Below are 24,207 nucleotides of genomic sequence, written 5' to 3'. Positions count from 1 at the left end.
AAGATTCACAGTTTGAGCTAACTAATAATGGCTAGATTCATGCAACATGGTAGGTGGGATTTGTTAGGGTTTATAATTTAAGTTGTGCGAACTCTGGTACCTGCTTGCTCAATAAGACACAGGTTAAACAATGGGCAAATCAGATGAGTAGCACTTACATCATTCTAAAATCTGCCTCGAATTCTCCGAGCCATCTTTCTTTCTTCAGATTTCTCCCGAAATAGCCCATTTGGGAGAAATCATCGGCTAACCAGTTAGTTCCCATGACAACAGATTACCAGGCGATTGACACTCGTGGCAATTCCAGATATTGCTTCAGGAAATTCATTTATTAGCCATACTTGGCACCATAATAAGAAACCTATGAAGAATTTCTCGTAAGACCAGCTGAGCTCTTTCCAGACATCTGTTGAAGATGAAAAATGCCAAGGTAATCAGGATGGCCGTCATAATGGAACAATCTTGATTAGGCCTGTTGAAAAGTCAACGTAACATTTGAAGGCTTCCCTAAGGATATAATATTGCAAAAAAAGAAAGGCAGAAACATCTCTCGCTCCCTTTAATTCTTGGAAGACAATAATATCTTCTTTTAAGGTTCTAGATGTTAAGGGGCTCTCTGGTGGATTTGAAAATATAAGCTAAAGTAAATTTTAGATTCCTTCAAGTCAGACTTGATTCCTGGTGTCTTTATGGACCTACTAGCTGGATACCCATGCTTTGTGACAAAACTATGTGATCAGGTTATGCAGGAGAAATTTGGTTCACAATCTGTTAGCTCAGTGGTGGTCGGTGATTGAAACACATAAGGGAATATCGCTCCCGCTACTTTGAGTCCGGAAGCAGTTCCAGAGGTGGAAGGTGTAGACATTTTGGTGAGGTACCGATGTTTAGTACTGTAAGGAGTACAGTACTCCAGACCGCTCCCGAGTGAAGGAGTGGAATGTTTTCCCAGTTTGAACTGAGGTAACGGAATGTGAGGCAACTGGCAGTTGGAACAGAGTTCTTTTCAGGTGGGGAGGGGGAGTACAACTCCTTGGCATCAGAGCGTGTTAATTACTGTATAAGAAATGCTAATGATCTGATGGTCATTTTGAAAAATCCTTTCTTAGCGAGCACCTAGGAGCCAAGAGGAACATAGGTGCCAAATTTCAAGTTTGTAGGCTTCACGTTGGGGCGGGGGGGGGGGGGAGAATGAAGATAAAAACAAGCGAAACTCTCAAAGGTCATCAAGTATCATCAGCCGTGCTGAGATTAAAGGAGCTTAGTTTGGTTTCAGCTCAATTAGGATTTCAGCAGTCTCCCAGGTAGCTTTTTTGAACTAAAGAAATGCGACACACAAAAGATCTGGAGAGCTCTGGTGCAGAATTCCTCTTCTTTTGAAGATTATCAAGGCTTTGTGGGGGTCCCACTTTACGGGGAGAGCCAGGGATCATTCTGAATAGGGAAGTGAGCATTTTAAGAAGTTAAAATTGGTGCACTAAATATTGGCAAGTCTTCTGGAATCCATTTGGCCCCTAAACCTTGCAGCCCCCTGAAATATGTGTACAAACGGTTGGCTCTCTTCTCTTTTGGGAAATTGTGGAGGCCAAGGAAAGACAACACTCAGACTCCAGGCTGCCCAGTTTTCACTATGTCTTAACATCAACTCAACAGAGGAGATACTCTACGCATTGGCAGGATTATCCTGATGAAAGTACAGAGAAAATCAGGGTGGTTATTTCCCCCCCAAGTACTCTTTCGAGTGGTTCCACCACAAATGCGCGAATGACAAAAACGCACCTGACTAAACCGCGGTGACAAAACCGTGCCGACAAAACCGCGCCGACGAATGAGCGCTGAAGCGCACCGACAGAAGCGCGCTGTAACCTAACCCTAAAGCTAACCCTAAACCTAACCCTAAACCTTACCTTAACTTAAATTGCGCTTCTGTCGGCGCGCTTTTGACATTGTGGTTTTAGCGCCGCGGTTTTGTCGGCGCGCTTTTGACGTTCGCGCTTTTGTCGGGTCACGCTTTCAAGTTGCTCCTTCTTGATATTGCTTTGCTCATCCACCCAATCTTCTCAATGCAGCTAATGAAAAATTGGGGTGAGGAATCCTTGTTCTCAGACGTGAGTTAAAAAAAGAAGATTTGATATAGAAATGAGATGAGGAAGGAGAATAACAGAGTTAGAAGGGACTTTTGAGGTCTTCTAGTCCAACCTCCTGCTCAAGCAGGAGACCCGATACCAGGGATGGCTAATCTTTTTGTCGTCACGGGCTAAAAGCATGCATGCGCAGGTGTAACAGCGCGTGTGCATGCCCACACCCATAATGCAATGCATGCATGCCCCCCGCACATGGCGCGTGGGAGTGGCTTGCCAGCCATGTGACCTGGTGGGAGAGGCTTGCCGGCCATGTGTTTTCTTTCTTTCTTTCTTTCTTTCTTTCTTTCTTTCTCTCTCTCTCTCTTTCCTTCCTTTTGTCTCTCTGTCCCTTTTTCCTTTTTTCCTTTCATCTCTCTCACTTTTCTTTTTTTTCCTTCTTTTCTTTCTTCCTTTCTTTCTCTTTCTCTTTCTCTCTCTCTCTCTTTCCTTCCTTTTGTCTCTCTGTCCCTTTTTCCTTTTTTTCTTTCATCTCTCTCTCACTTTTTCTTTCTTTTTTATTTCTTTCTTTCTTCCTTTCTTTCTCTTTCTCTCTCTGTATGAGTCTGTGTGTGTGTGTGTGTCAGTGGTGGGTTTCAAAAATTTTTGGAACCTCTTCTGTAGGTGTGGCCTGCTTTCTGGTGGAACCTTTTCTAACGGGTTCGGTAGATTTGACGCACCGATTCTACCGAACTGGTGCTCTAACTGGTAGAAGCCCACCTCTGAGTAGCTCGATGAAATAGCCGTGGGCTGGAGAGGCAGCAGGGAGACCCCCGAGGCAACTAAAATAGCTGGGCTTCTCTTCTTTCTTTTTGTTTCATTTGCAACATGATGAAACGGCCAACAGCACCAGGCAACAGTTGCCTTCTGTTTTTAGAAGTGGCAGCTGGAGCTGGATTTTTCTCACATTCCTTCGGGTGTCCAGTGGGGCTGGCTTCCGCTGCTCCCCAAGGCCAGATGCAGACTTTTTGCTTGGGTTGTCGATTCAGGGAGGGAGGAGGAAGAGGAGACTCTTTCTCGGTCACTTTCCTGCTTGATCAAATATTGAATTTAGAATAGGTTTAGTTTTAGGTTTATTAGATTTATATGCCACCCTTCTCCCAAGGACTCAGGGCGGCATACAACATTAAAAGAAACACATAATACAAAAGTAAAAAAAAAATTAAATAGAATATCCCAAACCCAATTAACATTGACAATGACATTTTTTATTAAAAAATTCGAATTAAAATTAACAGTGATGAATAACTTTTTTTTTTGTTTGTTTGTTCAGGCCAGGCTGGCTTGCTGGAAAAGCCAACTTTTTAGGGCGCGTCGGAAGGATCGGAAGTCGGGGATTATGCGAAGCTCTGGGGGCAGCTCATTCCAGAGGGAAGGCGCTCCCACAGAGAAGGCTTTACCCCTGGGGGTCGCTAGACGACACTGTCTGGCCGATGGCACCCTGAGGAGGCCAACTCGTCACTTATAAAGCCCTTCATGGTATTGGACCTGGGTACTTGAGAGACCGCCTGCTGCCAATTACCTCCACTAGACCGATTAGATCCCACAGATTAGGCCTCCTCCGAATTCCATCCACCGGCCAATGCCGACTGGCGACTACCTGGAGGAGAGCCTTCTCTGTGGCTGCTCCGACCCTCTGGAACGAACTCCCCGTGGAGATTCGAACCCTCACCACCCTCCAGGCCTTCCGCAAAGCCCTTAAAACCTGGCTGTTCCGACAGGCCTGGGGCTAAAGAACCGTTGCCCCCGTCTCGAATGGTATGACTGCTGTGTGTTTTAAATCATGCATTGTTTTGTGTCGTTTTTAATTTTGTCTGTATCCCCCCTTCCCTGGTTTGAGTTGTGAGCCGCCCTGAGTCCCCTTCAGGGGAAATGGGCAGCATATAAATAAAATAAACATTCAACATTCAACTCTGTGGGATCGCACTGGACGATGGGAGGCTACCGGTGGCAGTAGGTGGTCTTGCAGGTACCCTGGGCCTAGAATAGAGCTGGAAGGGACATTGGAGGTCTTCTAGTCTAGCCCCTTGCTCAAGCAGGAGAACCTACACCATTTTAGATGTCTGGACTCTTCTTAAAAACACCCGTGGGTGCTCCAAAAATCATGGAGCACGCACATTTGCTGGAGGTAAGCTGCTCCATTGGTTAATTGTCCTCCCTCTTAGGAAGTTTCTTCTTAATTCCAGGTTTTTTCTCTCTCTTTGATTTGCTTCCATCCATTGTTTCTTGTCCTGCCCTCTGCTGCTTTGGAGAAAAAAAAATGACCCCCTTCTTCTTTGTGGCAGCCCTTCATATCTTGTTTTGTTTTTTTGTTTTATTTTATTAAACATTTATAGGCCGCCCTTTTCCCTGAGGGGACTCAGGGCGGCTTACAATAATAGGGGAGGGGAGTGCAGGACAAAACACAAAAAGAAAATGTGAGTAAAAATAATTAGCGGTAAAACACGACATTCATTCATCATTCGGGAGGGGCGAGAATAAAGTCTTATCCCCAGGCCTGACGGGATAGCCAGATCTTGAGGGCTGTGCGGAAGGCCTGGACGGTGGTGAGGGTGCGGATCTCCACGGGGAGATTGTTCCATAGCGTCGGAGCTGCAACTGAGAAGGCTCTCCTCCGCGTAGTCGCCAGTCGGCACTGACTGGCGGATGGAATTCGGAGGAGGCCTACTCTATGCGATCTGATGGGACGGAGGGAGGTAATTGGCAGAAGGCGGTCTCTCAAATATCTTGAGTTCTGGAGCTGTAAATCTTCCTTAACCTCAATTCTTCTCTACTCTTTAGGAAGTTCTGCCAAAGAAATGTCTAAAACATGAAATAAACAGCCCTGGTTCTTCCTTCTGTGCCATGTTCTGTCAAATAAGGCACGACAGAGCCTGCAGTTTGGACATCTTCCTACCAGAAACGGGAAGAGGTCCTTCACATGCATTTCCTCTTTCTTTACTCCTGTTTTGGTTGTTTGCAAATTCTCTTGCGTCTGATGTTATGTCCAGTACAAGCACTTTCATTTTGTTTAACCCTAACATTTTTTCCTTCTAGTCCTGCCATTGGAAATCTTTGTAAATATGGTACGAGGGGAACATGGCATTTCTGCTATTTTCTGTCTCTAATCTTTCTGTGCATGATAGAAATTGTATGCTGACATACCCAGTTCCTGCAACCGTTCTTTTTTTTTTTTGTAAAGATTTTTTATTTATTTTCAAAACAAACATACAAATCCTCCTTCTTTACATACTGTCGAAAGTGTATCAGCTGGTTACAAAAGGCTTTTGTGCACCTCTTCCACCGTCATCAAATATAATTCATATTCATTGAAATATCTATTATATTACCATCATCATACCTCCACTTTTATTTGACAATAGTTCTTTAAACGTCCTTCATCCTAAAATATACCAAGATTTAATACATAACCACATGCTGGCATTTCATTTACTTATTTATAAAATCCTCCATTAACATTAAATCCTTATATCCTGTTTTAGCTAAACATCCATAATATTTAATACCAAAATTTTCTAATCCTCCATGTATATAATTTATTATCATTATCCTTTCTTCATTTAACTATATCCTATATCATAACATTTTCCCCCTATTAGTTAAAACTTAACTGTGTCTAATTTTGTTCTTTTTTATTATGGTTGTTATTAATAATTTTTATATATAGTCCAAAAATGTTTCTAACCTTCCCTTCTCAGGTAACATTCATTATTCATATCCAATTATTACGTCTGCAACCATTCTTCCTATGTTTTAGCCTCCAGTCCTCTAATCATCTCTGTTGTTCTTGGCTCAGGGGTGGGTTTCAGGCGGTTCGCGGCGGTCCCCGCAAACCGGTTGGTCGGCGAACCCGGGAGTAAGTAACTTCCGGGAACGCCGAAGGATCCACCCGACCGACCGCGTTTCTTACCCGGTTTTGACGAGTTCTGCGCTTCCACGCGTGCACAGAACGCATACAGCGCCTGCGCGATCCTCCAGGAGCAGCTGGAGCATCGCACAGGCGCTAGCGCAGTGCACGAGGACGCCGCTGGCCCCGTTCCAACCGAACCGGTTGGAACGGGGCGAGAAACCCACCCCTGTCTTGGCTGCACACTTTCTAGAGTCTCCACATCTTTTTTACATCGTGGCGACCAAAACTGAATACAAGTGTGGCCTTACCAAGGCGTGGTAATATGATTTGCCTAATGATTGACTAGTTGGGCATGACAAGGTGGTCATGTGACTGGGTGGGTGTGGCCAACTCAATGTCATTCACGGGGGGGGGGTGCCTTGCCAGCCTCTACTCGCCACTCCTCACTTGCTCACCCAGGCTCCTTAAAGCCCCAACAGGAAGCAGTTGTTGGAGTTAAGCAGCCCCCATGAGAAAGAGTTGGCAAAACAGCTGGCTCAGTTCAAATCGGATCTGACCGAGGTTTAGCAGAAGCACCTCACTGAGGACTACGAGCATAGGCTTTCCAAGCAGAGGGAAGACCTGTAGGAGTGCAAGGCCAGGTACCGACACCTGTAAAAGCACTTTAGGGACAACCATGACCTGGATGACTGAGAATCTCTACAGACTTTTTGGTGGCTTTGCCTTTAATGGTAGAACCTATTATAAAAACTTCCTTCGAGATTTTGTGTTCCTAGGCATCTGATTTCTTTCTTCTTTCTCAACCTAAAAGTCAGCGGTGGTTCTAATCTAGGCCAATATTTCTCAACCTTAGCAACTTTTTGCTGCATGGACTTCAACTCCTAGAATTCCCAAAGTCAGCGTTGTTGCAGCCCTTACAGCTTAAAGTTGCCAAGGTTGAGAAATCCAGCTTCAAGCATTTTTAATTAATGATTATTTCTCCAGGAACTCCGTGGCTGTGATCTCATAACGGGGGACTCTTGGCTGGAAGAGATAAGATGCTTGGTTGTCATTAACAAGCAAGTGTAGTTAAAATGATGAAGGAGAATTTCTACAATAACAAAACATTTAGTTCTGATAAGAGATGGGAGTTTCCGCTTTGTTGTAATGAACTGTCTGGCAGTCCATTTCTCAATCTAGCTGGTTGCTTGCTTGTTCTTCTGTTAACCAAATGGTCCTTTCCGGTCCCAGACCTCTTACCTTATCTTCAGGGGTGGGATTGAAAATTTTTAGCAACCAGTTCTCTGCCCAGTTGCTGGGGTGTGTGGCCATGGGGCAGAGGTGGGTTCCTACCAGTTCGCACCTATTCGGTAGAACCGGTTCGTCAAATCTACCGAACTGGTTAGAAGAGGTTCCACCAGTGGACCCGGAAAGCAGGCCACACCTACAGAAGAGGTTCCAAAATTTTTTGAAACCCACCACTGCCACGCACACACACACACACACACACACTGACACACACAGAGAGAGAAAGAAACAGAAAGGAAGAAATAAATAAAAAAAAGAAAAAAGAAAAAGAGTGAGAGAGAGATGAAAGAAAAAAAGAAAAAAGGGACAGAGAGAGACAAAAGAAAGGCAAGAGAGAGAGAGAAAGAAAAGAAAGAAAGAAAGAAAGAAAGAAAGAAAGAAAGAAAGAAAGAAAGAAAGAAAGAAGAAAGAAAACACATGGCCGGCAAGCCACTCCCACAAAGGAGGCCACACCCACAGAATAGGTTCCAAAAAAATTTGAAACCCACCACTGCCACACACGCGCACACACACACACACACACACAGACTGACACAGAGAGAGAAAGAGAAAGAAAGGAAGAAATAAAGAAATAAGAAAGAAAAAGAGTGAGAGAGATGAAAGAAAAAAAGAAAAGAGGGACAGAGAGACAAAAGAAAGGCAGAGAGAGAGAGAGAGAGAGAGAGAGACAGAGAGAGAGAGAGAGAGAGAGAGAGAGAGAGAACACATGGCCGGCAAGCCACTCCCACCAGGTCACATGGCTGGCAAGTCACTCCCACAAAGGAGGCCACACCCACAGGGTAGGTTCCAAAAATTTTTGAAACCCACCACTGCCATGGGGGCGTGGCCTAGTCAGCTTCCTGCACCACAGTGGGTTCTTCAATATATAGCAGTAGACTTATATACCGCTTCATAGGCCTTTCAGGCCTCTCTAAGCGGTTTACAGAGAGTCAGCATATTGCCCCCAACAATCTGGGTCCTCATTTTACCCACCTCGGAAGGATGGAAGGCTGAGTCAACCCTGAGCCGGTGAGATTTGAACCGCTGACCTGCTGATCTAGCAGTAGCCTGCAGTGCTGCATTTAACCACTGCGCCACCTTGGCTCAAAAAGGGGTTGGGGCATTTTCGCTCTCCCCAAGCTCCGGAGGTTTTCTTTGAGCTTCCGGGAGGGTGAAAACAGCCTCCCCCGGGATCTGGAGAGCCCCTGGAGGCCGGAAACTGTCCCACTTCTGGTACTTCCAGTAGGCCCATTTTTTGCCTCCGTGCTGGCCCTGCACTTACCTGGCATCCAAAATGGGCTGCGTGGAGACTCCTGGGAGGGGCGGGGAGGGCCAGCCAGTTCTTGCAACTACTGTTTCAGCAAAACAGATTAAAATTAACATCTGGTTTGCCCAAACCGATCCGAACCAGCTGAATCTCAACCCTGGTTACCTTGCCAACTCAAACTCCCATGTCAATATTGGTTGCCTGCTTTTTCTAGCGGGCTGAACAATTGCGGGGGAGGGGGGGAATGGGGAAAGAAAGCATTGTTATTTTGCAGTCCCTCAATCTCTAACCCAGGGATGGGCAACTGGGCAACTGGACTTCAACAAGCTTAATGACCACGTGATTCGCTTAACAACCGTGGTAAAATAAAGTTATTTCTGTCCCAACTTTTCAGGAACAACCTGTAATGGAGAGTTCATTACCTCCAGGTTGTAGCATCCCATCCTTTGCATCCTTTGTTCAGGTGGAATTGTAACTACGGTATACAACCCACCCTGTGCTCTGGAGCGACAAGCATTTACTCAAGCCCTAGAGGAGCTCTCAACAGATGGAGGAGCTTTTAAAACTGAGCTTCACATAGGTGGAAGAAACAGACAACATGTTCCACGTTTCAGAAATAGACAGCTAAGCAAGAGCTTAACTTGCTTACCTGTTTATTGTATTCCTGGCAAATTATCACGGACCCGGCAGTATGACTCAAAATAGGTATGAACCGTCGTGGCGCAGTGGTTAGAATGCAGTATTGCAGGCTAACTCTGCCCACTGCAAGGAGTTTGATGCTGACTGGTTCAAGATTGACTCAGCCTTCCATCCTTCCAAGGTGCTTAAAATGAGGAACCAGATTGTTGCGGCCAATAGGCTGACTCTGTAAACGGCTTAGAGAGAGCTGCAAAGCACTACCCTGGTATGCCCAAATATGGGAGGAAGGTCACTACTTCCATTCTCTGTCCTTCGGCTCGTCACAAGAGACCATCCAGACAGAAAGCCAATATTTTTTACTGTTGCCTTTTTGTTACATTTGTTATATTTGTGCTGATAAATAAATAAAGGGAGACTAGTATAGATCTATTTCAAGCTATTTAGCTCTCATCAAGGAGTCGAGCTCTGTAGCTCAGTAGTTAACACATCTGCCTAAGAGGCAATACAGCACAGGCTCGATTCCCAGTAAGGGTATGGCTAGCTGATGAGAGCTAAATAGCTTGAAATAGATCTATACTAGTCTCCCTTTATTTATTTATCAGCACAAATATAACATGCATGCATGCATGCATGCATGCATACATACATACATACACACACAGACAGACAGACAGACAGACAGACAGACAGACAGACATACATACATACATACATACATACATACATACATACATACATACATACATACATACATATATATATATATATATATATATATATATATATATATATATAATGTCCATTGCTCTGTAACATCCACTGCAAGGGGCTGTGTTATGGATCTATTTTGTGCAGTTATCCGTGTTGTTTTGTACCGTGTGTTTTGGTTACTAGGTGTTGAGTCAAGTTAGCAAAAGAAACCTGTTGAAGTTGCATTTCCTCCCCAGTTGCCCAGGTGATGCCATCTGCTTCTTTCTTTGTAACACGGTAAATGTGGGAGAAAATGTCCATTCAAATTTCAGCCTAAAACTCGCACATATCAGGCTATAGCAGCGATGGCTAACCTTTTTCTAAAGGTGTGCCCAAACTGTGTGCATGCGCACTATTGCGCTTGCATGCATGCCCCACCCACCTGCACATGCACCGTGCCCCTTCCCCCTGGTGCATGTGTGCACGACACCCTCCCCCCTGCGTGTGCATGGGGGGAGTTTTCGCCCTCCCCAGGCTCCGGAGGGCTTTCTTGAAGCCCTGGGAGGGCGAAAATGACCTCCTCCAGTCCTCCGGAAGGCCGAAAATCAACTGGCGCACCACAGCTGAAGGATGCCATGCCAGCAAATATGGCTCCGCGTGCCACCTCCACCTGCCATAGGTTCGCCATTACAGGGCTATAGCAATAGTAATAGCACTTAGACTTATATACCACTTCACAGTGCTTTTACAGCCCTCTCTAAGCGGTTTACAGAGTCAGCCTCGTGCCCCCAACAATCTGGGTCCTCATGTGACCCACCTCGGAAGGGTGGAAGGCTGAGTCAATCTTGAGCCAGTCACAATCAAACTCCTAGCAGTGGACAGAGCCAGCCTACAACATTGCCTTCTAACCACTGCACATCATGGATGGATGGATGGATGGATGGATGGATGGATGGATGGATGGATGGATGGATGGATGGATGGATGGATGGATGGATAGGGGAGGGAAGGGAAGGGAAGAGGGGAAGGAAGGAAGGGCAATAGCAATAGCACTTAGACTTATATACCGTTTCACAGTGCTTTTACAGCCCTCTCTAAGTGGTTTACAGAGTCAGCCTCTTGCCCCCAACAATCAGGGTCCTCATTTTGCCCACCTCGGAAAGACGGAAGGCTGAGTCAACCTTGAGCCTGGTGAGATTCGATTTGCCAAATTGTTGGTAGCTGGGAATCAGCAGATCTGATGTGCAGTGCTGCACTCTAACCACTGTGCACCACAGCTTCCCTATGGAGGGAACCCACTCTGTGAACTGCCCTGGATTTGAGGTTTCTTTGGGATAGTTTGGGGTTTCTGCCCCTGAGTCTCGGTTGGCTCATTTCATCACTGGTTAATAGCGTGGGAAAACTCGGCGTTAAACATTCCTTGTCTATGTGAGATTCTCAGTCATCCAGGTCAGGGTTGTCGCCAAGGTGCTTTTTTCAAAAAGGCAGCCGGACAATTCCTTGAAGAAGTTTCCCTTCTCATCTAAAGCTTCAAGATGGGAAATGCAGCTGTGTTGACAGGCATCGTCTCCCTATCCTAAGCTCTGGACGTTTAAAGCACGCGATTGCTACGGAGTTTTCTTCCGCAGGCTGGCTTAATTGGAAAGGCCTAAGAGGAGAGAGTTTAGTCACGGAACAGCCTGTACCCTGCCAATCGAGAATACAAAGCCTTCCCAGAGTTAATATTTATCTAGCAAAAGTTAACTGCTTCTTCAATAACAAGATTTCTAGGCCAGCTGAGGTAAGTTACCTAACAGGTACCTGCCACACTGGATCAGGAGCGTAACGGCAACTGCTAAGATATTGAAAAATGAGGCAGAAGAGAAATCTACTTCCCCTGGTCACTGACTGGTCAGTTGGGGGTCCCAAATGTGCAAGGCAGGGATGGAACTGGGAAAGGGGCTTCCCTCCTCTCCCCCTCCCTCCACAGGAAACAGTCACCCAGAAGGAACTGGATTCCCGGTGCAGAGTCTTCTTGGCTCGAGAACTTCTTTCTGGGGTCTACAGAAGACAATCGTCTAATGCAGGGGTCCCCAACCTTTCGGACCTCTGGGACAATGATGGGATTCAGCCAGTTTGCACCTATTCGGGAGAACTGGTTGTTAACTTTCTAAGCAGTTCGGAGAACCGGTTTTTGGAAGAAATCTTATTTTGTTGTTTCCACTTTACAGGGCTAATCCTGCAAGGAAGGCAGGAAGGAAACATCCTGATGTTGTTTCTAGCCTAATCTTTATTGCCCTGCTTACAGAAACTGCCTCTCCGATTAACCCTTATGACATTGTCACAGTTAAGGCGAAGCGCCCATTGACCTGAGCGATGTTGAGTTGGCCATGCCCACATGGTCACATGACCACTGAGCCCTGCCTACCCAGCTGGTTATTAGGGCAGAGAACCGGTTGTTAAATTATTTGAATCCCACCACTGCTCTGGGACCATTAAATTCATAATTTTAAATCTCATGGACCACTGGCGTGATCTGCCTAATGACTGGCTGGGTGGGCGTGGCTAGGTGGTCGTGTGACTGGGTGGGCGTGGTCAACTTAATGCAAGTGATATTTAGAGCTTCTTTGCAAAGCTATGCCTTTTTGGAAGAAGAGCGGTTTTTGCGTGGTTGAGTCTCTTCATGTGCACAAGACAGTTCTCTCTGCAGCCGTCTCCGATATTCGAGGTCAGGTTAACTATTGCTTTGTCTACAATCGGATTGCAAAACCGTAAGCCGAGTTGGCACAGCTTCCAGCTCCTCATACCTTTCTCCTGATAAATTGTTTGCTTATGCTGGCTGGAAGAGGATCTGTACAGAATCAGACAAATGTAGGAAGAGATCTAACAGCCCACAAAAATGGCAGGTGGGGGGGGGGAATTATTCCCATAAAAATTGAATCCAGAATAATACAGTTGGAAGGGACCTTGGAGATCTTTTAGTCTAACCCCCCCTACTTGAGTTGAACATCCAAAGCACCTGAAGATAGAATAAGAAACAATTGGTGGAAACTAATCAAGGAGAGAAGCAACTTAGAACTAAAGAGAAATTTCCTGACAGAACAATTAATCATTGGAACAACTTGCCTCCAGAAGTTGTGAATTCTCCAACACTGGAGGTTTTAAAGATGTTGGATATCCATTTGTCTGAAGTGATGTAGGGTTTCCTGTCTAAGCAAGGGGTTGGACTAGAAGACCTTCATGGTGCTTTGGAGAATAGTTTGACTCCCTCTTCTTTGTGGTAGCCCCTGAGATATTAGAACCCTGTTATCATGTCTCCCCTACTCCTTCTTTTCATTAAACTAGACATACCCAGTTCCTGCAACCTATCTTCATTTGTTTTGGCCTCCAGTCCCCTAATCATCTTTGTTGCTCTTCTCTGCACTCTTTCTAGAGTCTCAACATCTTTTTTACATCGTGACGACCAAAACTGGATGCAGTATTCCAAGTGTGGCCTTACCAAGGCATTATAAAGTGGTATTATTAACACTTCATGTGATCTTGATTGTACCCTTCTGTTTATGCAGCCTAGGACTGCCTTTTGTTCTTTGTAGTGGAGGAAGATGCTTACCAAAAGTTAGCATCCTTCTTCCGGGTAAATGTGGTCCTGGAACAGAATATCCCTGTTCCTAGATTTTTAAGGATGCTGCGAGTTGCACGCAAGGAAGCTTGCTTAACGATGCTTTTACCGATGCCCACGGCCTCCAGCTGCTAGGCACATCTAACTCAGGAACAGTGGGTGGACTACGCCTTCAGAAATATGTTCAGCAGTTGTGTCTGGAAATTTGGGCGGCACGTTGTTGAAGCACTCTCTTGAACATTCCCTAGTTCCAAGTGGGAGGGAGGGGGAAAGGGAAATTATGACAATGATAATAGATGGATAATAGAAATAATAGAGTTAGATGACAAAAGAGATGATAGAGAGAGAGAGAGACCAGACAGATAGATAGATTCCGCATTGGCGACAGGAATGGCATTCGGCCATTAAAACACTCCGCTAGCGCCATTCAATTGCCCAGACTCCACCCCGCAAGGAATTTATGGGATCGTTAAAAGAAGAAGATGATGATGATGAGAGAGAATAGATATAATGGATTGATACAGAGATAGATGGAATAGGAGAGAGAGAAGAAGGAAGGAAGGAAGGAAGGAAGGAAGGAAGGAAGGAAGGAAGGAAGGAAGGAAGGAAGGAGAAAGAAAGAGTTTTCCTCCTGCCCACATGAGATTCTTTTTATGACTGTTTACTTTCTCCTTTGGGTTGCTAAGTTTGCATGTGTGTTGTTGAGAGAGATGTGGATACATGCTTATTTTTATCCACAAGTTAGCAAGCTAGTGTTTGTTGGCCAAGCTTTGCCCAGGGCCTGGACTTTAAAGCACACTTGTCATCAACCAGCCATGCACAAGTCACTTGGAGGCTGCCTGCCAAATCCTTGGCTTCGGTTCAGTTTTGTGCTTGTAACTGGCAAGTGTTGATTGTTCTGGTCATTCCTCTTGCTCTCAGTTGCTCTCGGTTGAGTGCCCTTGAATGGGGCAGCCCTTGAAGAGCATTCGGAGACTTCAGCTCATCCAGAATGCAGCCGCGTGAGCAATTGTGGGTGCACCTCGGTACACCCACGTTACACCTATCCTCCGCGAGCTGCACTGGTTACCGATTGGTCTCCGGATACGCTTCAAGGTGCTAGTCGTCACTTATAAAGCCCTTCATGGTATTGGACCTGGGTACTTGAGAGACCGCCTGCTGCCAATTACCTCCCAAAGACCCATTAGATCACACAGGGTTGGCCTCCTCCGGGTTCCGTCTACCAGCCAATGTCATCTGGCCACTACCCGGGGGAGGGCCTTTTCTGTGGCAGCGCCGGCCCTTTGGAATGAACTCCCGCAGAGATTCGGACCCTCACCTCTCTCCACGCCTTCCGAAAAGCCATTAAAACCTGGCTGTGTCGGCAGGCCTGGGGTCGATGAGTTCCCTTCCCCTCTCGATTGTGTGTCTGTTGGTTATTTTAAATGCTTGTATTTGTAGTTCTTGTGTTTCCCTTCCCCTCTTGGGTTTGTGAGACGCCCTGAGTCCTGCTGGGAATATGGCGGCATATAAATAAAAGGAAACCTGAAACCTGGTAATTGGTACCTTTTCTTCCCACTGCATTTTAAAGAGAACACAGGTAGTCCTCCACTTACAACACTTTGTTTAGTAACCGTTCAAAGTTATAAAGGCACTGAGAAAAGCGACTTATGACCATTTTTCACACGATCGTTGCAGCGTCCCTATGGTCACACAATCAAAACTCAAGATGCTTGGCAACTGGTTCATATTTATGACGTTTGCGGTGTCCCCCAGGGTCACAGTGATCCGCTTTTGTGACCTTATTACAAGCAGAATCAATGGAGAAGCCAGATTCACTTAACAACCGTGTTACACGCTTAACGATTGCAACGATTCATTTAACAACAGTGGCAAGAAAAGTCATAAAATGGGGCAAAACTCACTTAACAAATGACTCACTTAGTCGCATAAAATCTTGGGCTCAAATGTGGTCGCAAGCCGAGGATAACCTCTATATAGCACCAGTGATCCAGTGCCCAGCTGGAATTTTACGCCTAAAATTCCAGCTGGGAATCATAGCTTAAAAGCAGGGGGGGGGGGAAATGGATGAATAAAAATTTCCATCTCTCCTGCTTTGCAAGAACACACGACAAACGCTTTGCCCGTTGTGTTTAAAAATTATCGGATGAGAATTTTAGGGGTTTAGCTCAGGATGAACAACCTTCTGGGGTCAAAGGGATTTTTTAAAAAAAAACAACAGCTCAAATTCAGCTTCCAAGAGTAAAGTACCTGTATATTCATACTCACTACGATCAAACCAGGAGTACACTGCAAGAGATGATTGAAGAGTGGAAATGCTTGGTGCTTCTACTAAACAAGTCAGGTGAATATGGGATGACACCATCCCAAATATCACCCTGGAGATTTGAGCCAATTAGAGAAGGAAGGTAAATTATTTCCTGGACACCGAACTCTATCCCAACTAATCCTCCCCATCTATGCTGATGCTACACAAATTCTTTTTTTTTTTAAATAAATTTTATTTATAAACACTTTTTTGAAAAACAGTGCATTGTTAGGGTATACCATTTACAAATGAAAAAGACCAAAAAAAGAAGAGTGGTTAAACATTGTCATACAAGCTAATAACAGAAATAATGATATAGTAACAATAGTAAATACTATAACCAAAAAGCTTTTAGCTAAGTTTCTTCTTACATTAGAGTATTGTAATTATTTACCTTCCTATTTTCAGTATTAATATTTATGATCAAACTTTTCTCTAATTCCTGCCTCTTGCTTCTGTCCATTCGTAGAATTTATTCCACATCATAAATATTCTGTATCATGTTGATCTTTCCTTTTAATGATTAATCTATATTCTAATTGGCACAGTCAATTTTTCGAATTACAGCTTCCTCTGATAAGGTATTTATATTTTTCCAATATATGATCCTTGCTGCTCTCAGTGTGTGTAAAACTAAATACGTGGTCCCTTTATCATGGTCCTCTCGTAGTATATACAGGAGACATTTTTTTCTGGTTTCAACGCAATATTCTGCTTGATTATCATTTCCAGCCAGTTTTCTATTTTCTCCCAATGATATCTCGCTTTTCTACACATCCATCACATGTGGTAGTAGGTACCCCGGCCTCTGATTGCATTTCCGACTCTTAGCAGACAGGTTACTAAACACTTTCGCCAGTCTTGCAGGTGGCAGAATACTGCAATGTGCTCTACATGGGGCTGCCCTTGAAGAGCATCCGGCGACTTCAGCTAGTACAGAATGCGGCCGCGCGAGTGATTGTGGGTGCACCTCGGTTCACCCACATAACACCTATCCTCCGCGAGCTGCGCTGGCTACCTGTCGAGCTCCGGATGCGCTTCAAGGTGCTATTAGTCACCCATAAAGCCCTCCATGGTAGTGGATCTGGATACTTGAGAGACCGCCTTCTGCCAATTACCTCCCTGCGACCAATAAGATCACAAAGATTAGGCCTCCTCCGTATTCCATCGGCCAGCCAATGCCGGCTGGCAACTACAAGGAGGAGGGCCTTCTCAGTAGTAGCCCCGACCCTTTGGAACGAGCTCCCATGGAGATTCGTACCCTCTCCACCGTCCGGGCCTTCCGCACAGCCCTTAAGAACTGGCTAGCCCGGTCAGGCCTGGGGACAAGGATAGCCGCCCCTCCCGAATGATGAATGTATGTTGCTTATTATTTTATTATATGTTTCTATGTCAATGTCTGTATTTCCCCCTCCCTGGTTTTATGTGAGCCGCCCTGAGTCCCCTCAGGGAAAAGGGCGGCCTACAAATATTAATAAATCTCAAATCTCAAATCTCACTTTGTAAAAACATTTTAAAGACATTTTCTTTGTAAGCCGAAGCATTGCCAACTTGTAGTTTCTGTCCCCAAGTTTTTGCCATTTCTCTAGTTTTATAAATTCTTATAACATGATAAAAATGCCAATTCCTCCCCCCCCCCACTTCTTGTCTTCCAAGCTGGTTAAAGTTGATCACCCAGCAAAAGGTTACTACGATGCCTGAAATTCAATGGGATGGGGAGGGGGTGAGGGGGTGTGGGTGTGTCCATCCTTGTTCTTCCATTAAGCTTGCCCAACGTGGATGCAGATACTTGGAAAACCTCGGGCGATCTTCCTTAAGCAGCCTTCCTTTGTTACGTTCCATGTGGTGCGACAAGATGCCTCCGTCCTCTTCCCTTTTCTATTTGGACGGAGGGAGGGATGGATGGGAAGCGGGAGATGTGGGAAGGAGGCGCTTCTCCTTAATTTCCTGCCTTAAATCACGTGGCTTTGGCCGGTTTCCATGGCGAAGGCAAGGAGGTGGGGTTGATGGACTCTCCGGAGCAAAAACGCCTGGAAGACTTCAGTGTTTTCCCTCTGTCCATAGTGTGGAACAAAGGAAATACCACAGCTGGATCCTGACTCCTCTCTCTCTCTCTCTCTCTCTTCCCCTTCCTGCTTGCTCTTCCCCGGACGTGGATATGTAAGTCTTCTTTCCCCCAACATCACCAGAACCTTTGGAGGGATTGCATTCTTTCGTGGGGCAGGAGTTCTGGAATGATGGAGGTCCCTGGTTTTCATCCTCTCCTTTCTTCCGAAGGTCGTCAGTTCTATCGGTCGTAGGTAGGGGTCTCGTTTGAAGTTGGAGCAGAGGTGCTTCAGGAGTGGTGTGAATGTGTGCTTGTGTGCAAAAAGGTTGGCATTGGAAGTAGGCAAGTCCCAGGCAGTCAGGTCCACCACCTGGAGGACACTGTCAAACTGGATAGGTGGAAAGCTTTGTTATGCTCTGCCTGGGGGTGCATTCAGGGTGTACTCTATGCAGATATATCTTCCTGGTTTCTCTGGAATCCAGGTGAGGGCACAGGTGTCCACCAAGGGGGGGATTGAGTAGCTAAGTACTTGATCTAGGTTAGCATTTATTGACACAGTATCCATTGAATTATAACAGGTTTTCTCTCCATCTCCCCCGGCAGGAATGGGGGAGAAATATCTGCACTGCTGAGAATGGAAATCTCAACCCCCCCCCCCAAGTGTTCAGTTGCAGAAGCGTCCTCTCGAAGGGTTTTCTCCCCACTCCACCCCTTCCTTCAGGGGATCAGGAGAAAACTCATTTCAGTTTTGTTATTTCCTCTTTGCCTTTGATTTTTATACTTTGGTGACTTGCTTATTCCAGGTTCTTCTAAAACCGCATTTCGGTGTTTCTCTTGCTCTAGTCAGCCAGCTGAGGCTGATCGGGTGAATTTGATATATATATTTTTCCCCCCCTCGTCGACAGTAGATAGAGAAGGTCCGATCATTAGCCACAAAGTGTTCCTACGTGAGATTTGGGTTTGATGCGGAGATGAAGCCCTGAGGGCAGACCAGTCTTTCCCATATCATAGACAGCCAATTTGGTCCAGTGGTGAAGGCACCAGGCTACAAACTGGGAGACCGTGAGTTCTAGTCCCACCTTAGGCATCAAAGCTGACTGGGTGACCTTGGGCCAGTCACACAATCTCAGCCCGTCTCACCTCACAAGGTTGTTGTCGCGGGGAAAAACAGGAGGAAAGAGTGCGAGAGACGTTCATTGCCTTTCATTGTTTATAAAAATAATAAAGGCGAGATATAAATCAATAGAATGAATGAATAAAGAAAGCAAAGCAGGGTTTTCCGTGTCCGTGGATCTAACTCTTCCGTCTTGGCGGCGAGTGGTTTGAAATGAGAGCATATTGTCCGTTGAATCGAGTCACGCAGTAATTCGAACCCAAGATTTATTCCCATTAGACTTCAGGGTGTAGATTGAATGGGACAGTCCATTGCATCCTTTAGTTCTTTCAATTTTTACACCTTATGCCTAATTTTATCAAAAAGCTTTAAAAACGAAGCTGAAAGCGAATACAAACTAATACAGAATAAGACAGAAGAAGGGGAAAAAGAGAAACCAGGGGCTAAAAGCACAAGAAAGAAAGAAAGAAGAAAGAAAGAAAGAAAGAAAGAAAGAAAGAAAGAAAGAAAGAAAGAAAGAAAGATGATAGATAGATAGATAGATAGATAGATGATAGAGATAGATAGATAGATGATAGATAGATAGATAGATAGATAGATAGATAGATAGATGATAGATAGATAGATAGATAGATAGATAGATGATAGAGATAGATAGATAGATGATAGATAGATAGATAGATGATAGATAGATAGATAGATAGATAGATAGATAGATAGATAGATAGATGATAGAGATAGATAGATAGATGATAGAGATAGATAGATAGATGATAGATAGATAGATGATAGATAGATAGATGATAGATAGATAGATGATTGATAGATAGATAGATAGATAGATAGATAGATAGATAGATAGATAGATAGATAGATAGATAGATAGATGATAGATAGATAGATAGAAAAGGGAAATAGAAGGGAAAGAAAATGATGCAAAGGAATATCTTCTGATCCTTCCTTATAGCAGTTTTAAGGACAATCACAAATGTCCCTCTTTCTTTAAAGTTGCATCACGGCTATCTTCTTTCCGTAATCTATCCTGTCTTAAATCATAAGAACATTTTTTTTTCTGTTTCATTGGGGGGGGGGGAGTCCAGAAGACAGTTCCAGCGATTTATCTTTTGTCTAATCAGACGCATCCTCGGTTCTCATAGAAACCGTTATTGCCTTTGTCCTGAATTGGAGGAAGGAAATATAAAGCATTAACGGTGATACGAGAGAACATACTTCCAAAGGCAGAAAATCTCAGGTGGCGAGAAAAATCAGCACAACGCTGGGAGAATTAATGGAGGACGTGTTTGATCTGCTATTTCATTAAGGTGAAGTGGGGGGGGGGGAATATAACTTTGGATAGGTCAGCATTTAGAGCCTTGCTGCGGTTTAAAGAAGCATGTGCTGTATCAGTCCCCTTGATAAGGGTGGACATCAGCCATTTCACTCTGCTATAAATCTATGTTGAGCTACCATGTGTTACTGGGGGCGTGCTAATTTGGACTCGAAAGTCAGGGTCTTCCTGGGGTAACTATGTCATATAGCCATGATGGAGAACCTGTAGCATGTGTGCCCGAGGTAGCAGGCAGAGCCATGTTGCCTGGTACATGCGGCATTGCTTGTTCCTCTTCTGGAATTCTGGCATGCATGCGCAGCGAGATGATCAGCTGACCTTTGTGCCAGAAACTGGAAGACTAGCTGGCCAGTGCATATGCATGTGCTGGAAACCGGAAGCTCATTTTTGCGTGCGCGCATGCCCCCCTGGGTAGCTCCTCTTCCGGGTTGTGGGTCCGACAAGCACGCGCGCACATGCGTTCTCTCTTTGGGGCACTCGGTGCCGAAAAGGCTCGCCATCCCTGTCATATAGGAAGCAGAAGCATAGCCAAGCAGTTCCTGGTTTTGAGAGGAACTTGGGGGGGATCAACTTACCGGGATCCTCAGTTCAAATTTATGCTTAAAGGCATGAGCTGGCAACTTTTAAGTGGAAAACAGAGTCTCTGTGTCTGGCGTATTTCTCACTGATGCAGCAGAAAGTTCTTGGTCTTTCACTCCTGGGGAGATACAAGGCTTTCAGCTGCTGCATTTATCATCCTTACTACGCACTTCCCGATATAGCCTTCAAAAATAATTTTTCGCCACATGTCTTTGGATAGGTATGTGTGTGTTAGGGAGAGAGAGAAAGACAGAGACAGACAGAGAGAGAGAGGGAGGGAGAGAGTGAGAAACAGAGGCAGGGAGAGAGACAGAGAGAAACAAGACAGAGAGACAGAGAGACAGAGAGAAACAGAGGCAGGGAGAAAGACAGAGAGAAACAAGACAGAGAGAGACAGACAGACAGACAGATAGAGAGACAAACAAGACAGACAGAGAGACAGACAGAGACAAACAGAGAGAGAGAAGACAGAGACAGAGAGAGACAGAGACAAACATACAGAGAGAGAGAGACAGAGAGAGAGAGAGAGAGAGAAACAAGACAGAGAGACAGAGACAAACAGACAGAGAGAGAGAGAGAGAGAGAGAGAGAGAGAAACAAGACAGAGAGACAGAGACAAACAGACAGAGAGAGAGAGAGAGAGAGAAACAAGACAGAGAGACAGAGACAAACAGAGAGAGAGAAGACAGAGAGAGAGAGAGACAGAGACAAACATACAGAGAGAGAGAGACAGAGAGAGAGAGAGAGAGAGAGAGAGAGAGAGAGAGAGAGAGAGAAACAAGACAGAGAGACAGAGACAAACAGACAGAGAGAGAGAGAGAGAAACAAGACAGAGAAAGAGAGACAGAGACAGACAGAGACAGAGAGAGAAAACCTTTTGAGACCTTCTGGCAAAGTCAATGAGGAAGCCAGATCACCTGACCCTGGGACACTGCAGCCGTCATAAAGCCAGTTGCCAAGCCTCTGAATTTTGATCACATGATCACGGGGAATCTGCAATGGTCGTAAGTGTAAAAAACAGTCATAAGTCACTATTTTCCATGCTGCTGTAACTTTGAACGGTCCTTAAATGAACTTGTTGTAAGTCGAGGATTAACTCCTCAAGCTTCCTTAGCTACTTCGTTGATTGCATAACTTTTGCCCAACTTCTCCCCAGACTGGGCTTCCCCCAACAGGGTGGACTTCAGCTTCCAAAAATCTGCCAACAACGAGGCCGGTGAGGAATGGAGGTCCCAATGTCTGAACAGCCCCATGAAAAACCACTGAGATGCTTGACAATTTAGAACCAAGTAAATAATGCTGCATCTCACTTTAGCGGGTGTTCTGACCCCCTCCTCCATCCAGTAACAAAAGCTGAGACAAGAGTAAAATGGAATGTCCTTTAATAACAAGACCAGACTCTCGGTGGCTGAAAGCCAAATAAACAAACAGATAAGGACTTTGACAGCAAGTCCGACAAACCTTGGCAGCAATGCAAACAAACTCTGGCAGCAATCCAGCCTGCCAAGTTTGTTTCTCTTTAGTCAAAGCGTTGACTTCTGCAAGAAGGGCGTGGCACAAGCAGTCTCTTTTATAGTCTGGGAGAGGAGCTTAATGACCATCAGCTGAGCGTAATTACCTCCTGTAATTACGTCGTTGTTCTTGCCGCCGAGTAGCCCTTCGACGGCGTGCATCCCGGAACAACTCACAGGTGGTTTCTGGATCACTCTCTCTTGTCTCCTCCCCACTGATCCAAGACTCAGGCGCCACCTGGTGGCCAACCAGTCTCTGCGCCCTGCTCAGAGTCGGAACCCTGTCCAGGGTCCTCCACATCCTCCAGGGCCGACTCATAGGAACCCCTTGCTGTCGGAGTCTGGTGGCAGCTCCAACGGCTCCCGCCGGGCCACAACAGCGGGCGATGTAAAGATACAGTGAGGCCATTGAGGATGGAACTTCTCCATCTGATTAAAAGGGAGGGAGAGCCTTGCTAATTGCAGCCTGACCCATGGGCCTAGTTCCACTTTTTCTCCTCTTTTGCGGTTTCTGATTTGTGGTGGGAATTAAGATAATAGGCTACGCTTTGTTCGCCGAGCTAAGGGGTTTTTCTTTTCCCTTCCCCCCCCCCCTCCGGTCTGTGCCTGCCAAGAAGACAGCTGTGGAGGAAGTCAAAAGTTGGTTTGTCTGAACAAATATCTGTTTCCTGCTCAACATTAACCAGTTTTGCTCCTGAGCGAGGAGGGATGGCTCTCTGCCTTTTAGGTTGGTTACAAAATAGAGGAACTTTTTTGGAGAAGGATAAAAAGGTTAGCCCAGCGGATCTCTTGTGCCACTGATGATGTTAGTAGAAAAGGACAAATGTTGATTTGGGTGAAGAACATCAGAGGGGCAAGGGACTTTGGGTGAAGAACATCAGAGGGGCAAGGGAGGGGGGGACGAGAAACAGGAAAGTGTGCCCTAGGAATACAACTCCTTCAGTGAAATAGGGCTATTCCTTTACTAAATATATTGATTAGACTTAGAATACCTTTATTGTCCCTTTAGGGATGTGGTGGCTCAGTGGCTAAGACGCTAAGCTTGTCAATCAGAAAGGTTGGCAGTTTGGCGGTTCGAATCCCTAGCGCCGCATAACAGAGTGAGCTCCAGTTACTTGTCCCAGCTTCTGCCAACCTAGCAGTTCAAAAGCATGTAAAAATGCAAGTAGAAAAATAGGGACCACCTTTGGTGGGAAGGTAACAGCATTCCAGGCCCCTTCGGCATTTAGTCATGCCAGCCATATGACCACGGAGACATCTTCGGATAGCGCTGGCTATTTGGCTTTGAAACAGAGATGAGCACCGCCCCCTAGAGTCAGGAACGACTAGCACTTATGTGCTAGGGGAGCCTTTACCTATTCTCTACTGAAGCTTCCAATTTTGTATCTTGGATAGGAAGGCAGAAGTGACCGTTTGGTCCATTAATGCAAGTCAGCGAGCGAGAGCACACAGTTACAGGATTACCTGCTTTTGAACTGCTAGGTTGGCAGAAGCTGGGACAAGTAACGGGAGCTCACTCCCAGAGGCCCTCTGGAAGCTGGAAACGGATCGTTTCCAAACTTCCGGCCTGTTTTTTGTCCTCACCAGGCTCCGGAGACTTTCCTGGAGCCTGGGGAGGGCAAAAATGGCCTCCCCCAAAGGAAATACCAAGCTCAGCTTGGAGGCGAGCAGTGGGGGGAGGGAGCGTGGGGGAGTTGTGTGTGCATCAGGAAGTGGGGGCACGCTTTGCATTATCGATACTGGCAGTTTTGGCAAAAAGGTTAGCCATCACTGACATAGTATATGGTGGCTTCTGCAGTTCTCCCTGATTTAAATCAATCAAATTGTCCCTGCATGCAGAAAGGTAGCATAACAGGTAGACTGTTGCAAC

General features: G+C 45.5%; 1 protein-coding gene across 3 annotated transcripts in view; it reads left to right on the top strand.

Moving 5' to 3' along the window:
• The window catches only part of RIPOR1 (RHO family interacting cell polarization regulator 1), a 136,691-nt gene that overhangs the window by 31,163 nt on the left and 81,321 nt on the right, over positions 1–24,207 (top strand). Inside the window, exon 1 of one of the 3 annotated variants that reach the window (XM_087728811.1) lies at positions 17,878–17,898. The exons of the other annotated variants lie outside the window; for them this stretch is intronic. The gene's annotated coding sequence lies outside the window, so the exon portion shown is untranslated. Of the gene's footprint in view, positions 1–17,877; positions 17,899–24,207 lie in introns of those variants that run through there. 3 annotated transcript variants of the gene reach the window in all.

This window comes from Thamnophis sirtalis, unplaced genomic scaffold (genome assembly GCF_051295495.1).
Source record: "Thamnophis sirtalis isolate CommonGarterSnake01/CBP01778 unplaced genomic scaffold, rThaSir2_p1.2 scaffold_14, whole genome shotgun sequence".
Taxonomy (NCBI): domain Eukaryota; kingdom Metazoa; phylum Chordata; class Lepidosauria; order Squamata; family Natricidae; genus Thamnophis; species Thamnophis sirtalis.
The sequence above is the reverse complement of the archived record's forward strand: the minus strand, read 5'-3'. Positions and strand labels throughout refer to the sequence as shown.